General features: G+C 54.0%; 1 protein-coding gene across 3 annotated transcripts in view; it reads left to right on the top strand.

The window, feature by feature from the left end:
- Positions 1–10,932: 10,932 nt before the first annotated feature.
- Positions 10,933–16,538, top strand: part of FAM135B (family with sequence similarity 135 member B) — a 91,227-nt gene continuing 85,621 nt past the window's right edge. For 2 of the 3 annotated variants that reach the window (XM_059672365.1, XM_059672363.1), the window contains exon 1: positions 10,933–11,456. The gene's annotated coding sequence lies outside the window, so the exon portion shown is untranslated. The remainder of the gene's footprint in view (positions 11,457–16,538) is intronic. The other variant, XM_059672364.1, reaches the window with a different exon arrangement.

Raw genomic sequence — 16,538 nt, 5'->3', positions numbered from 1 at the left:
TTCACTTAAGAGAACACTTTATTTTAAAATACATTCAGAGCATGACTTTATCTTGGACTAATAGCTTGTCACCTTTCATTTGATTCGACCACTCTCCCCTGTTGCGGCACATGAAGCGATTTCCCTGGAGTCTGTGTTCCTGAAAACAGTGCCGGGTGGACATCCCTGTGCTGCAGGAGCGAGGCTGGCCGAGATTTCCAGGTCGGCTCCGGGAAAGAAAGCCTCGGGGCTCTCCCCCTGCGGCGGCGTCAGAACCACGGACACCCCCAGAAGGTGACGGAGGGCCGTTGCATGCGTCTGGTCTCTCCTGGCTTATCTTGACATCCAGCAGTTTGCCCAGGAGAGCAGATCTAAGGCTGTGTGTGTGTGTGTGTGTGTGTGTGTGTGTGTGTATGTGTGTATGCACGCGCGTACCCACCTGTGTCGTGTGAGGCTTTCGTTGTGATAAAGAAAAGTGATCAATGACAGTGGTTCTAATGAAGAAGCCTATCAGGACAAATGAGCTCTAGTACATAAATGCAGGAGCGAGCGGGGGCCGGAGGCTGACGGGAGATCGATGGTCTGAGACAGGCGAGGTGCCCTGCATGTCTGGGGCACAGACCGCATGGCCCAGGAGGTGACGTGTGAGTCAGAGTTCCGGCTGCCCTGGCTGTCATGCTGAGCAGCTGGGACTTGACCGTGTCTCAGGGCAGTCACCTTCCTGATAATCAACAGCGTTTGTAATGCAGGTCGCCGTGTATAGAGCACTTCCTTATCCCTCCTGGTTCTCCCAGCCATGCCCTGGAAGGACTTGTCATGGGTCGCACAGCCAATGAGTGACAAAGGCCCATCTTCTGGAACCTCTTTGGCTGCCCCCGGCCTGGGGAGCTGCCCTCTGGCAGGCTTCCTGTAGTCCTTGATGACCTGTTTACAAATTGTGTCCCCTCCCAGGTGCCCTGAGCTCTCTGCACCTACCGTGGTGTGGGGCCACAGTGCACACGCTCTATCTGATAGAGGATTAAACAAATGAATGGATGTAGTATTTCCTTCAGTCTTCCCTAGGCTGAAACACACTGAAACCCACCTGCCAGATCTTTATCCATCCATCATTCCAGCTGCTGAAACCCACCTGTCATCCATCCATCATTCCAGCCGCTGAAACCCACCTGTCATCCATCCATCATTCCAGCTGCTGAAACCCACCTGTCATCCATTATGCCCAGCCTGTATCTGCCTTCTGAGGTGCTGGCTCTGCTGGAGTGTGAGGTAAAGGGCGGTCGGGGTGCACGTGCCCCAGAGGTAGGGACCATATACTGCATCCCAGATCGTCTTAGCTGTGGGGGACCGTCGCTCATTTTATGCAATCCCTACTGCGCACGGCACTCTGTCTCTCTGAGCATGCGCTCTCCATCTAGAGATACTATTAGGACCCCCTCATCCATTTGACAGCGAGCATTATGTTACACCATGTATGCAGATTCCTCAGCACTCCGCAGGGCAGACAGTAAGGAGAACATAAAGGCAGACTTCCAGGGCAGTAGGTTCTCTCAGGCCCCGGCTCCATTGTCTCTCACGTCGAAGTCCCACATCACTAGGATTGACTTAACCTTAACCCATCCCAAACCCGGACACCCCACGCAACAAGCATACACTCAGACCGGTTCTTTCTGATCCAGCACTGCCTCTCAATTTCCTCCTTCCCTCCCACTCCTTATCTACACTTCATTCTTATTTTTATTTTTTAAATACATTTTTATTGATTTCAGAGAGGAAGGGAGAGGGCAAGAGAGATAGAAACATCAGTGAGAGAGAATCATCGATCAGCTGCCACCCACCGGGGATGGAGTCCCCAGTTCTCTCTCTCTTCCAGTCCATCATGATCCAGCTCTTCAGCCGACATTATGTAATAACCTGAATTCATAGCCCCCCCCAGCGCCTTTCATTCCAGGCCTGCGAGAGCCACTCTAGAAGCTCAACCCCGGCTCGGTAATCTGCCCTGTGGGGTCACATCAGGCCAGACCAGCTCCCTCCCACCTGTTCTCCTCCATCAGTCCTCCTGCCCTGATTCCACCTCTTCCCCACCAGGCTGTCTGGCCCATGTGCTCCCTCTTAGAGAAAACCAAGGCCATTGGAAAGAGTTAGTTCCTCGTGCTTCCAGCCTTTGTCACCTTCGGAGACCCCATCTTTCTTACATCCCGCCTCCAGGGCCAGAGTGGCTCCCAGGGTCTGTCTACCCCATTGGGCACTGAGCTTACCTCTTCTTGACCCCCAGGTCCCCTCCACACCCTTCCCTTCCTCTCCTTTATCTCCGTCTGACCCTCTGAGCTTCTTTCCGTTTATAAACAGGCTCGATCCTGAAAAAGCAAGCCTCATCCCTCCCCGGGCTTCCTCGGTAACTCTTTCCCTTGGCGGTCCGATCAGTCAGTGCCCTCTTCGCTCAAAGAAAACGTTACCCCCACTCCCCAACAAGGCTTTCCAGTTAAATATTTTAAAACACACACGCACGTTAATATTATACCAAACATTCCCAAGAAGTGAAAAACGGGAGGAGGCACACTGCTTCCCAGAGGGTGGTGTAACCTTGATTCTCCGACCAAGCAAGGTTGGGAAAGAAAGTTAATATTGGAACCTCTTTAATGGACACCGTGAAACAATGCTGAGTGAAACGCTGGCAGGCTGCAGAGAACAGGAGACACAGAGAGATGGAACATTGTGACCGGCGGGCCTATTCCAGGAATGCAAATATACAGCAACTTTACGTGACGTAGTAATGCCACTGATTCCATTAGCAGACGTGGAAAGTCACTCCCTGATCTGAATAGACAGAAGACATTTCAATAAAATCTCAAGAACCATTTATTGTTGACAAATGTTAGTAACCTAAGTGCAAAGACAGGTAACTAGTAAGTGTCCACGGATAAACTAGTGGGACGGTGTGCACGACATTGAGCTGTCAGAAAGCCTTCTCCCTGCAAAGGCCAGCGGGCTGCTCACTCCCGTTTCTTCAATTCCCTGCTCTGTAGGGGCTCAGCCAGAAACCTGACATGGGAGATGAACCATTTGTATAAAACATGTAAAGGGAGAATGACAATTACTGCCATTCGCAGATAATACAGCTTTCTCTGTAAGAAACCAACAGACTCTATGGACAAATTATTTTAATTCATAAGGGATTATAGGGGTGTGGCCAACCAAAAACAATGCCATAGTCTATTGCACTTCTACCTGCCCAAGGTTAGAAAGTGTGATTTTCCAAAGGACACATTTAAACTAGTTACAGATCTACACATGGTATCTAGGTCAAAACCTAATATAATATTTGCAAGTAGTTTAAATTTAAAAATGAGCCCTTGCCAGTTTGGCTCAGTGGATAGAGTGTCGGCCTACAGACCAAAGGGTCCTGGGTTTGATTCCGGTCAAGGGCAGGTACGTTGGTTGCAGTCTCTTCCCCGGCCCAGGCCCTGGTCAGGGCTCATGCAGGAGGCAACCAATCCATGTGTTTCTCTCACATCGATGTTCCTTTCTGTCTTTCCCTCTCTCTTCCACTCTCCCTAAAATAATCAATGGAAAAATATTCTCGGGCAAGGATTAACAAAAAGAAATGATTAAAAAATTGTATTGCATTAGAAGATCGAAATGGATGTATAGTCGTTTTCCTAAATATGTCAGTTATTTCCAAAGTGTTCTATGGATTCAGTGCAATTCCAGTGGAGCTTACCAGAACCTCGTCTAACATTTACATGAAGAAATCAGAGTCCCATTCCTTGCAGACTCCGACCATCTCATCTCCTATTGTCCAGAGTAGCTCATGTACGACCCAGGAGACGGCCCAGGTGTGTGCCGACATCCTGCCAGACGGCAGAGTTTAGTGTGAAACTGTTGTATTACAAACAGTGGCAAATGGTTGGTAAGAAGGAGGAACACTGCATCCATGGAGCAAATAGGGAGCAGAGCCAGCCCGGGGCCTGGGAAACTTCATCTGGGGATTCCTGGGGGGAGGGGCCAGGACAGGGAATGCCGCTAGGGAACTGGGTGGGAGACTTAAAGGTAAAAAGCAAAGAATTTAAGAAGTAACGTAGGAGAGGATCTTCATGGTCTCAGGACAGAGAAAAGTGTGCTAAAGAGCACAGAAAAACCAAGATAAAGACAAACTAGGTAAACGTGCGTTAATACAAGAAGACATCACGCAAATGTGAATACACAAGAGCCACCCGCTGGGAGAAGATGTTTGAACACACAAAACCGGAGAAGTGCTATGAATCTGTCAGGAATCCCTTCACACCTACAGGAAAAGGGAAGTGATCCAATGACAGTCAGCAAAAGGCAAGCATTTTGGGCACAGAAGACACGAATGGCCAGTGAATGTATACAGACATCTGAACAGTGTTGGTCATAGGAAAAGCTCAAGTTCAAACCAGCATGTTCAGTCCATCCAAATAGCCAAGTCTCAGTCTGACCGTACCAGCTGTTAGAGAGAGGCAGCCATGGGACCTTGTGTCCTTTGCTGAAATGAGTGTAAGATGATGCAATAATTTTGAAAAGTAGCATGCTGCTCCCCAGTACATCGGACCATGGGTGCACTCTATATGTAAGCAGTTGCCGTCCTGCACAGAGAAGCTGGCACAGGTGTACCAGGAGAAGCACATGAGGGCATTCCTGAATATTCATGAGCTCATGCATATTCATAATGGCCTTATTGGAAATAGCATGCAAGCGCACAGACACACAGGGGAAATGACCCACATATCCCTTAAGACTAGGATTTCTTAAGTGAGTCCCACTTTATACTTTGATTTTTTTCCAATTATAGTTTACATTCAATATGATTCTGTATTAGTATCAGATGTACAGCCAAGTGATGAGAAAATCATGGGCTTCACAGAGGGGTCCCCGATTGCTTTATGTCCCCTCCTGGCCCCCCCCACAGTTATCACCATCTTACTGACTCCATTCCCCACGGGCCATCCTCTGTGCTGTCCTGCAACTGCCAATTCGTGCTGCTTGATCCCTTCACCTTTTCACCCGACTCCCCAACCCTGTCCCCTCTTTATTCTTAAATGAAACATTATGCAGCCATGAAAATGAATGAATGTACCCAAAGCCACATGACTGACTCTCAAAAACATGATGAGAAAAAATATATAGGTCTCAGAAGAATGCATATAATTTAACTCCTATCACAAAAATAAGGAGTGCATTTGAAGAGATACATGTGCTAACTACAGGAAAGCATGGGACTTAATGACACAGAGTTCAGAGCAATGTCCACGGGTGAGGAAGAACCAGGAGATCGGGTCAGGCAGGGACCCACTTGACCCCTAAGAGGTATGGGCATTGTGCCTTTCCTTCAAATGTGTACAGGGGGTGTGCCCAGTTTAATTTTGTATTGTTATTTTTATGAACATGTATGTTTATACTGTGTGGGTGTAGTATTTATGCATATATGTAATTTTATCTGTTTGATCAATCCTATATGATAAAAGACTAATATGCTAAGTGTCTGATCAACAGGTTGGCTGTTCAACCAATCAAAGCGAAATATGCTAATGATATGCTAAGGCCACTCAACTACTTGCAGTGACGTGCACTGACCACCAAGGGGCAGACGCTCCAACTGGTAGGTAAGCTTGCTGCTGGGGTCCGGCCCTGGAGACCTCCTGCGGTCCCTTCCCAGCTGGCCAACCTCCTGTGTCTCTCCCCTGCCCAGATCATGTACTGGTGGGGTCCCTCCGCCTGGCCTGTGCCCTCTTGCAATCCAGGACCCCTCGGGGGATGTTGGAGAGCCGGTTTCGGGAGATTTGCCTAAGCTGGCAGGCGGATATCTCCCGATGGGTCCCAAACTGTGAGAGGGCACAGGCCAGGCTGAGGGACTGCCGCCCCCCGCCCTCCCCCAGTACATGGGCCTCTGGTTTCACAATAAAAAATCCTTAAAACAATAGAAAATACATTCACTTCAGCGAGAAAACATTGATACCCAATAAGAGAAATGTATTTGAGCTATGTTTTTTGTTGAACTTGTACTTTTTAATGTGAGACACAGAGGTGTGGAGGAAACGGGGTGCAGGTCCGGTGACCCCGAAACTGTCACAATTAGAAGGGACCTTCCTGCTCCTCTTACAAATCCTTCCCGTGATAGAGATGAAGAATGAGGGTCAAAGGATTTCTCAAGGTCACTGCGCTCCGTCGAGCAGACTGTTCTAGAGGCGCAGCTGGTGCGAGGCTCCTGACTGTGTTACTCTGTGGAGGTAACGACCTGGCCACTGGGCCTTCTACATCCCCGCCAGGAGCCTGAGAAGGAACGGGAGCTGGAAGGGACTGTGTTCAAAGGGACAGGAGTCTGGGACGCATGCTGGGCCCCCTGATACTCGAGGCATTTAATTCCCCAGCACATCCCACGGGTGGCGCTGTTCAGATCTATTACTCAGGAGGAAAGGAGTCTCGCAGAAAAGGGGCCTGGATCCTGCCCGTGGTGAATTCTTCCCTCTGCACTTCACCGGGGAGGGCCTGGAACTGGACGGTGCTTCGGCTGGGAGAAGTGAGAATCCTCTGGCTGACTCCCAAGGCCATCCCCTTTGTCACAGGAAGAACTCGTCCCCGAAGCACTACTGCAGTCGTTTCATTTAATGATTCACAAATTAAAATGACAGAGTTTTATGTACGCATATCCCTTCTCGAGTGAAATATGGTGCCGTTCTTTCCAGCTCAGGAAGGGCGTTTGTTAATGTCATAGGACTATCAACTCAATGGTCCCTTTCCCTCATCGTCGCTGCTGACATTCTAAAAGGCAGGTGATTTGTTACCCGCTACTTTTTCTCGGTAGTAAGTCCAGCGTTTCTCAGCAGTAAAGCAAGGGACGCCATTCAGTGGGACAGGGAAGCATGAAGCCTGAGCCGAGATTTCAGCAGTTGTCTGTTACACGCACCTTTCTGGCTACTTCTCGGGGTGTGTTGGAGGGGGTCATCGTGAGGATGTGACCCTGGGGTGACCTGTGAGCTGGCCCCGGGCGATAGGGGGCTCCCTGCCCCTCCCGTCCTTGGCACACACACTCTGCCTGCCGTTCCCACAGCGGGAGCTGTTTCTCAGGACGCGGCCGTGAGAGAGGAACGTGGTGTTGAGACCCTCGGGACAGTGGACGTGGCTGAGCCCCGGTAAGGCCGCTACATACATTTGGAAGATTCTGGAGGGCGGGTGCAGAGATCTACTCGTCTTGCGACAGCCCAAGACTGGCCTCGGAGTTCCCTCACGTCCTAACCCTGCCACCCGCTCATGTGGAGGGGCCTGCCTCTGTCTTCGATTTCCCCCTGTGTCTGCGTCTGGGGCCAGTTTCAGATTTCACCCAGGAAACTCCTGAGTTTGTGAACCAACCGAATGGAAGCCACATGTGCAAACCCTGGGACCATGGCCTGCCTCCTTGTAGATTGGAGAAGTTCTATTCGCTACCCGTGCCTCAGTTTCCTCACCTGGGGAAAATCGGACGATAATAGCTCCCATCTCCTGGTGCAGTCCTGTGACGTGTGGGTGTGGTTTTGGGGTGATTATCTAGTGGTTTGGGAATGTGTGTCTCCACTTATGTTACAGAATCGGCTACTCAGTGCTGTGTATACAGATAAACTCAGATCCAGTGGCATCAACATGAATTTTTTGGGGCCCCATCACTGGCTGCTGGGGGTTAGGCAGGTCCCACCATGAGCTTCCTAGGCAACTTGGAGAGAAAGAAAGTAGAACCGATGAACACAACACCCCAAGCTCCTTTTCTATTTCTCCGACTCATCCCAACATTCAAGAAATAACATTAGCTCCCACCTGTGGAGCCCTCACTCGGCATGAGACACAGTCCTGGGTTCTAATCCCTTTACATCCACGTCAGCTCTAATTCATGTAAACTTCACCACCAACCTATGGGATGTGGTTGATCATCAGCCCTGACACTGTACAGGCGGGACCCTGAGATACAGTTCAGTCAGGGGGTTCCGAGGACGCAGAGAGGAGCAAGCCAGGCCTCAAGGCCAGGCACGCTGCCGGCGCTGCCTCCTATGGGCAGGAAGTGACGTCCTCTCTCCGGCACCTGGCTCCTCCCAGTTGTCCTAAAACGAAGGGGCCTCCCAGGGTCCGAGGGGAGGCTCTTTCCCTGTCCCCCTGGAACCTGCTAAGCATTTCCTGACAGTTGCTCCTTGTTGCCACAGGATGTCACCATTGAAACCGGCCTACAGGACCCAAGAAAATGCTGGGCCTCTCTGCCCACCCTGAGCAGAACCCCCTGCGGCCCAGAGCTAGACTCGGCCAGAAGGACCCCAGGCTTAGCTGTATCGCTCAGTGCTCAGCTCTTTAAAAGGGGGTGTCACCTTCCAGCTACCCCAGAACACTGTCCCAGCTGCTCACCTCTGAGCATGAAGGTAAGATGACGCCTGTTTATGTAGACACCGCGCATGGCTCTTGACTCCTCTTGTGGGACCCCCGTGGTAGACGACTTTGCAAAAGCTATTTCCACAGTGGAACTGACAGAGGTGGCGTTTCATTGGATGAGTGGGGAGGAGACAGGGACCAGGAAGCCTCGGATGACGGGTTTCTGACAGGTGTGGTCCCTGGGTGGCGCGTCATTTTCTGGGAAGACATGACCCTGGAGGGTTATGTCTGTCTGCTAGTCGGTGGTGCCCGCCCTGGGCAGAGGCCAGGCCTTTACCTCCCGGGCCCCCCACAGCCCCCTTGGGGTTCAGAGCCACACCCTGTGGGGCTGAGAATGTGCCAGTTCTGAGCAGGGCACTGCATGGAGCCTGTGCCCCAGGAGGGCATGGAGTGAGGTCATCTCTGGGCCTAGAGGGCATCTCCAGTTGCGTGACTGATGGGGGTCGTGTTGGCCACCATAGGGGTGACTTGCCATGGGGAGGACCCTTGGGCCCTGACACAGAATCACGCCCCCACGGTTCCCTAGTGCTGCATGGGTGCTCCTGGACCCCGAGGCACAGCTCCTGTCTCTGTCCCTCCTTCTTGTCTCGTCACTCCCAGTCCCTGAGCAGCAGGGTCTGAAGAGGAAGACTTCCCAGTAATAAGTCATAATACTATGTTGCCACATAGGCTTGGGCAGGGCTGGGTGGAGGAGATCTTGGGAATGCCCCGGGGATGGCACGGGTTGCATGTGTCATGTGAGGTTCTCTCCAGGTTCATTAAGATTCTAGACACAGCTCAGCTGGCATGGCTCAGTGGTTGAGTGTCAACTTATGAACCAGGAGGTCATGATTCGATTCCTGATCAGGGCACAAGCCCAGGCTGGGGGCTGGATCCCCAGTAGAGGGCTTGCAGGAGGCAGCTGATCAGTGATTCTCTCTCATCCTTGATGTTTCTCCCTCTCCCTCCCCCTCCTCCTCCCACTCCCCCCTCTCCTTTCCTCTCTGAAATCAATAAAAATATATTTAAAAAAAGATTCTAGACACAGATGGCAGAACATTGTCCATATGTATGTGTATAATTTATTTTTGGTTCAAAAATAAAAGTTTCCTAAGAGTGGACATTGAAAGTCTCACTCCCACCCATTGAAAGTCTCACTTGCCCATCCAGCTCCGCGCGCCAACCCATCTGCGTGGCTAATCCCCACTTTGCGGGTGCCTCGCGCAGCCTGCCCAAGCATATATTTATGCCGACGCGAGCAAATCCAAACGCACAGCTGCCTCCCGCCTTCGTTCATGAGAGTCGCCTTCTTGTAAATACTGTTCCGCACTTTGCTTTTCCACTGAACAATATATCCTGGAGGCCTCTGATCCGGGCCATTGAAACACATCCCAACACAAGGGAGCCCTGTGCTCCCGGCACCTCTCTGTCCTGCCAGGGGCCAGCAAATGCAGAGGACGATGCTGGCACTTGCACAGACTCTCAAAAATACGGTCGCAAGAAAATTCACTGGTGACAGCAAAATCAACGCCAAGTGATTTTGATCACAGTTTAAGGACAAAAATTGTGGAAGAAAGGCGTCCGTCCATTTTCTCGCTGGAGAAATACGTATTCGTTTACTTGCTATTCCCCAAGCATTTGCTGAGCACGTGTGTGGTCCAAGGCTTGGCTGGGTGCTGCAGGGAGGGGAGGCCCGACAGACAGGGCCTCCGCTCCCTGGTGGGACTGCAGCACCCCTTCTTCCCCCCCAATGACGCCAGGTCTCATAGCCTCCATACCCAGCCTGCCCCCTTGCCTGTCCCTGCCTCCCCTTCCAGGTGTCTTCCCTGATTCCCTGCCTCCCCCTCCCCAGGTAGATCAGTGGCTGGTCAGGCTGATTGCAATTGCTTGCTTACGGTCTGCATCTCTTCCTGGGCTGTGAGTCAGTGCAGCCCCTTCTACTGGACGGAGCTCTGGTCCCCGGTCCCCTCTCCCAGGCTGTTTTCTCATCTGTAGCTGTTTTAACAGCGATGGCGAGAACAGAACTCTCCGCCTGCAATGCCTGGGGAAGATGCTCAGTAGATGTTTGCTGCTTCAACCCCCGCCCCCATTCTCCTCTCCACTCTGGACCCCAAAGCCCAGATGAAGTCGGTTACCAGCAAATGATGGGTTCCTTGCTTGGTGGAAGAGGCGCAGCTGCCTGTATTGGAGGCAGAGATTGCTCAAGGCTTTCCCCCTTGCTCAGACATCCACTGGGTTTAACACCCCCTTCAAAGTGTAACACCCTCCCCAGCCACGTGATGTGTGTGGGGGTTCATTTCCCTTCCCCCAGGGGTCTGGGCAGGACCTTTGACATTCGGCCACATCCCAGGCTTCCAGTTCACAAGGGCACCTCCAGACTCTGCGGAGACTGAGCATGCTCCAGGCCAGGAGGCCTACAAGGCTGGGGGTCTTCGGTCTGGCCTCGGCGCCCCGCACAGGCCAGGCGGGCGAGCGGGCGGGGCCAGGCTGGGAGGGGGCCACGCCTCCGGCACCGGCGCAGCGCAGGCGGCGCGGGCTGCGGGGAGCGCGCACAGAGCGGGCGGGCGGGCGGCGCGCTCTCCAGGCCGCGAGGGCGCGCTGTGCGCCTCTGTGCCGGGTCTGGCGCGTCCCGGCCCGGCGGGGGAAGGAGAGCAGCAAGGGCGCCGAGGTGAGCAGAGCCCGCAGCCGGGCGCCCGCGCAGCCACCGGTCGCTTTTCCGTGTCGGCAGCGAATCCCCTTCCTTCGCTGCGTCAGCTGCGCGGCTTGCTTCAGGGCCGGTTGGCCGGGGCTGCCCGGAGGCCGCGGCCGGGCAGCTGTTGCGCCAAGGGGGACAGCTGCGGAGTTCCATAACCATAGCAACCGCATCAGCACCGCGGTGGCGGCGGGGAGGGCAGCATCCTCTCCTCTTGCCCCTCCTCCAGGTAGCCCTGCTGCCCGCGGGGACCAGGGTCGGAGACCCAGCTCACAGGTGCCGGACTCCCAGGTCCGCCCACCGCTGCTGCAAGTGTTGGCGCTGAAGAAGGTGACAGAGGAGCTAGGGACCTCGGAGTGGTGCCCAGAGGCGGCGGCAGAGGGGAGCCCTGCGGTGGAGACAGGTAGGTGAGAGCACTCCCGGTCCAAGGCAGCAACTCTCTGTGGCTGTGACGTTTCTGGAAAGCCTGGTTGCTAGTTGGATGGTTTCTCTTACTTAACAGGGATTCCGCCTGGAAATGTGGTTTCTCTCCGTCTACCTCCCCCAGCCTCCCTGTCCTCTGGTCTCGGGCACATCTGGGCAGGTCTGGAGAGACCAGAGGGGGACATCCCATGGGGAGATGTGGGGTGAATGGGGGTCCCCTCCAAAGTCCCGGATGGAGGCTGAGGGAGGGAGCACATCTGGACCCCGAGCAGCAGGTCCTCTGAGACCTTGAACCTGGGGCAGGTTGGGGCAAAGACCCCGTTGGGGTGAAGGGGCAGTGGTAGCCGTTCCCTGTAATCCAGGAGGACCCCGAGGCCAGTCTGGCTGTGGCTGGGCTGGGGACAGGGTGTGTGTGTGTGGTGTCACTGCAGCTCAGCTGTGACATGCACAGGGACCAGTGCACCCCAGCCCTTGGTCTGGGAAGTCAGCTTCAAAGCCAGCAACTGGAGGGGATATGTAGGTGAGGGAAGTGGTAACTGGTGGTTTTGGGGCCCAGGTGTGTCCCTGCGTTTATCCTGTTACTGCCTTTGGCCACTGGGGCTGGGTGGGAATAGAAAGATTATTAACCAGCAGTCTAGACGCCCCCTCCCTTTCTCCTCGCCTCTTTTCTAGCCATCCCGCACCCCCACTATTGCCAGCAACACACACAACAGAGGATATAGGGACACCCCTTCTCTCCTTGGCCACCCCCGGGGCTCCAGCCATTGGCAGACTCTCCCACGTTCAGATGCTGCAGGATCTGTCTCAGCTCTGTGTGAACCAGGGAGGTACCTCCCACCAGGCTTCATGCTCTGAGTGTTAACAGATGTGTCAGTGGAGAGGCACTGGGCTGCCCACCGCAGTGTTGGGCTGTTAGCTTCATCCGCAGGCCAGAGGTAGGGGCAGAGGTCGGGCCAGCGGGGGCCAGGGCCCCGGACGCCTGTGGGGAGGGAGATCAGGTCAGGTGAAGCAGCTGGGTCTAGAGCAGCGGTTCTCAACCTTCCTAATGCCGTGACCCTTTAATACAGTTCCTCATGTTGTGGTGACCCCCAATTTCATTGTTACAAATTGAACATAATTAAGGCATAGTGATTAATCACAAAACAATATGTAATTATATATGTGTTTTCCAATGGTCTTAGGCAACCCTTGTGAAAGGGTCGTTCGACCCCAAAAGGGTTGAGAACCGCTGGTCTAGAGGCTATTGCTTATGGGTAAGTGGGCCTCTGGGCAGTTTCCGGGAGGGGCAGTCATTGATTCTTCTAAGGCCCGCTCTTTATACTCCGGCCTCCGGGGGCAGTGATAAGTCCCAGGTAAGAGGCCCTGCTCTTTAATTGGCCTTTTAATTTATGCTGTAGTTCTGTTGCCTGAGGGGATGGGATGTGGCCTGCATGTCATCTGGGACTTGTTTGTAATGAGGATGATATGCCTGTGTCCCAGGCAGATGGTGAGGTGGAGAGAAAGGATGGGTTTGAGTTCTGACCTCATCCTATACCTGCCGTGTGACCTTGATTGTCCCCACCTGAGACTCCTCCTCATCTGGAGAATGGGGACACTAACCCTCCCTGCAGCTGACCTGCTCTGGTGACAGTTGAGTGGGATGGTGGAGAGGACGCATGGGGAAGGGCTTCTGAGAACCTCACGTGCCACAAAGTTAAAAGCAGTTACTGTTCTTTTAAAAAGGAACCCCTTTCCTCCACCAGAAAATCATCAAACAGACGTCAGCTCTGAGAAGGGAGTAAGATGATGGTCGGTGACTCACAGTGGAGACACTGTGCTCTGGTCCGAGACACACTCGGGGAATAGGAAGAGGCCTTTATCGGGGGACACGGCATGTCATCTCCTTGCTCACAAGTGGTGAAGGTCAAGGGCTTTGGCCTCAAAGGCAGGACTCTTTGTCTCTTTGGGAACATTGAGGTCTGCTCAGCACAGGGCTGGGCTAAGCACTTAATAGTGTCAACAGATCTGCACACGGTGGGGGGTTCATTCCCATGTGGGTTAGGTGGGTGCGTTGGACACACAGGGGCTCCTTGTGGGCAAGGTTCCCTTTCATTCACCTGTGCTCCGTCATGCCTGGTACTTACCAGCTGTTTGCCCGCTGTGACTGAGTGCCCACAGCTGGACACAATGGCCAAGGGGACCACTGTTATTGGAGGAGCCAGGACTCGATTACAGTGTGTCCTGCTCCTTGGGACCCCCGCTCTTGCTCATGCTGGTCTCTGTCCAGAATGACTGACTTTCCCTTCCGTCTTTCCTTCAGGACCCAATTCAATGCCTGGTGCTCCGGGAAGCCTTCCTGGCTCTCCCCTCTCTCCCATAGCTCTTTGGACCCTCTCCGGGTCGGCCTGTGCTGTCAAGAGTGCACACGTGCCTGTCCCCGCTCTCGAGTTCATGCTTCCTAAGCCCATGATCTCCTATGGTCATGGCCCAGCAGCTGGTGCAGGGGTGGCCATGGTGATGGCTGCTGAACGAGTGAGCGAGCCTCACGGGCCACATGACCCCCTGCTCCGGGGGCGGCTGGCACAAAAGAGGTCGCAGCGCTGTCCCATCCCGCGTGTCCGCAGGCCGGGAGGGCGCTCGCTGGGCTGGCTGCAGGACTAGGGCTGGCCCCCTGACACAGAGGGAAGGAAAACAAATGCCTCATTTGCCTTGAAATGCTCCATTGTTTGTCAAGTGGGCACGTTAGGGTAACTGCGGTGTGGAATGGCCTTCGCACACCGCTTGCCGAAAACATCTGATGGAAGATTTTAAACTTAAAATGTATTTCCCTTCCTTTCACTCCTTGACCTCAGCTCCAGTCCAGTGGAAAGGCACGTGGGCTGAATTGAGAAAACCTAGATTTGAATCCTGGCTCTGAGGGAACTCGGACCTAGGACACTGACTTCCTCGTGCCTCAGTTTCCTCACTTGGGAACTGTGGGTGCTTATGCCCATCTCACAGAGGGCGAGGGCGTGGAGTGGCCAAAGAGCTGTGCAGTCTTGGCAGTTTCACAAACTGCAAAATACTCCCGCCAGAGCATCGTTTATTTTTCTTATTATTTTTTTGTCCTGAAAAAATGAGCCAAATCTCTGTCTAATGCACACAGCCTCGGCAGATGGGCGGGAATCCCGGCTCCCGTACCTGCAAGCTCTGAGTTACCTTCAGCACTCATCCCCCCCCCGCCCCCCCCCCCCCCCGCCACTGGCCTTATCTGATGCCACGATAGTGACCTTTCGGGGGTGGGGGGCCTCGGGAGATGCACGTGAGGACAAGAGCCACGCCCGGCACTTCCTGCATGGAGTGATAGAAATTTCCAGAACTTTTTGAAATGGCCCAAATGCATTTTCTACTTTTGTTATCTACCTGTCAGAGAGGGGATGGGGCGGGGGGGAGAGAGAGAAAGAGAGAGAGAGATCTGAGAAGATAGCGGTAGACCCCATCGCCCACAGCTCCTTCCCCTGCGAGGGGCCCCAAGGGCATGGAGTAAGCTGAAGGTTCAGATTCCGGAGCCACGTCCTCACTCCAGCTCTGAAACCAACCGCTGGCAGGTCTGCCCTGGTCTCCTCTCTGGGCCCCATTTCTTCTTCTCTAACTGCCCTGGCTGATGACCCCACTGGCTCTTTTTCCCGTGTCCACACTGACCATAGGGTCTGTGCCACTGCCTGTCCAAAAGTGAGAACAGAAGGCACACACTGTCAGGCCTGCTCATACCTTAAAGACTTCTGGCTTCTTTCCTGCACCCTCGGCCTGGAGGGGTCGTCCCGCTGCTTCCCTGGCCCCCTCCCGCCCCTCGTTCAGTCCTTTCTCTTCAGAGGCCTCCGTGGACCACATGCTCCAGACTCCCTCCCTCCCCCCTTCCTTCCTGTTCCCTCCATCCCTCCCTCCCTTCCGTCTTTTTTTTCTTTTTTGCTCTTCTTCTTCTTCTTCTTCTTCTTCTTCCTCCTCACCTCCCCCTCCCTCGTCTCCTCCTCCCCTCTTCCTTCTCTTCAGTCTCTTCCTTCCCCCCCCTACACCCTCCTCCTCCTCCTCCTCCTCCTCCTCCTCCTCCTCCTCCTCCTCCTCCTCAGCCTTCCTCACTCTCAGTGGTTGAACCGCCAGGACAGAAGTGCCTGTGACTCTGTTCTGACCTCCTGCAGGTCTGTGGGTTCCTCCTGGGGGACGTGGCCTGTTTGTAGCTGCAGGGCATTTAGCACAGCTCCCCGCGCTCACTTGGAGCAGCAGCGAGCAGTGCTTCTGACGCTCATGGAGAACTGGGGCGGGAAAGCTTCCATCGTGGGACCCCCGGCTTCAGTTCACACCACAGCCACAGCCCATGCGAGCACCTCGGAGCTCCGGTCAGAGGGAGGGTCCAGGTCAGGGAGACAGGCGGCCTTGGCCACAGCTACCTTCTCCCCGGAACTGCCCGTCCTGCCTCCCCAGCCACCCCTGACAAGTGCCTTTCAGTTAAATGAAGAGACACTTCCCTGCCAGGACTTCCTCCAGCTGGGCTGGCGGTGGCCGGCGCCCCACTTGCTCTGAGTGCAGATGGTGTGGGTCATGGCTGGGCAACATCTCTGCTGGAGCCAGTAGCGCCACAGGTAGTGCAGGGCCAGGCTCTGCTGAACGCAGGGAGAAGAGCAGCGCCTGTGGGGTGGTTCGTAACCTTAATTGTTTCAAGGATCGCTTTGTGCATCTAAGGAAATCTAGAGTCATTCTTTTCAGAATAAAGCAAAACAACCAGATGTGTCATTGGGAACATGTCCTCTGGTGGCCCCCCTAAGGGTGCCTGTCCCCTGGGAGGGGGGAGCCTGCAGCCAGTGTCCCCCCGCTCCCCCCCCCCCCCCCCCCCCGCCGCGCTGATTCTCTGGGGAAGCTCAAGACAGCTGGTTACACACCAGGCGCCTCTCGGAGAAATGGAAGAACTCTTGTCTAGACTGAGACACTCTTTACAGTGAGACGGGCATGGGTTCGAATCCCAGCTCCCCCTGCAGCCAACAATTTGTCTCTTTTTTGGGGGGATGCTCCAGTTTGAAACCTGAGAGTCTTGCATCCAGGGAACTCCTGC

The sequence above is a fragment of the Myotis daubentonii genome, chromosome 17, assembly GCF_963259705.1.
Source record: "Myotis daubentonii chromosome 17, mMyoDau2.1, whole genome shotgun sequence".
Taxonomy (NCBI): Eukaryota; Metazoa; Chordata; class Mammalia; order Chiroptera; family Vespertilionidae; genus Myotis; species Myotis daubentonii.
Note: the sequence above shows the minus strand (reverse complement) of the source record. Positions and strands in the feature narration are given on the sequence as shown.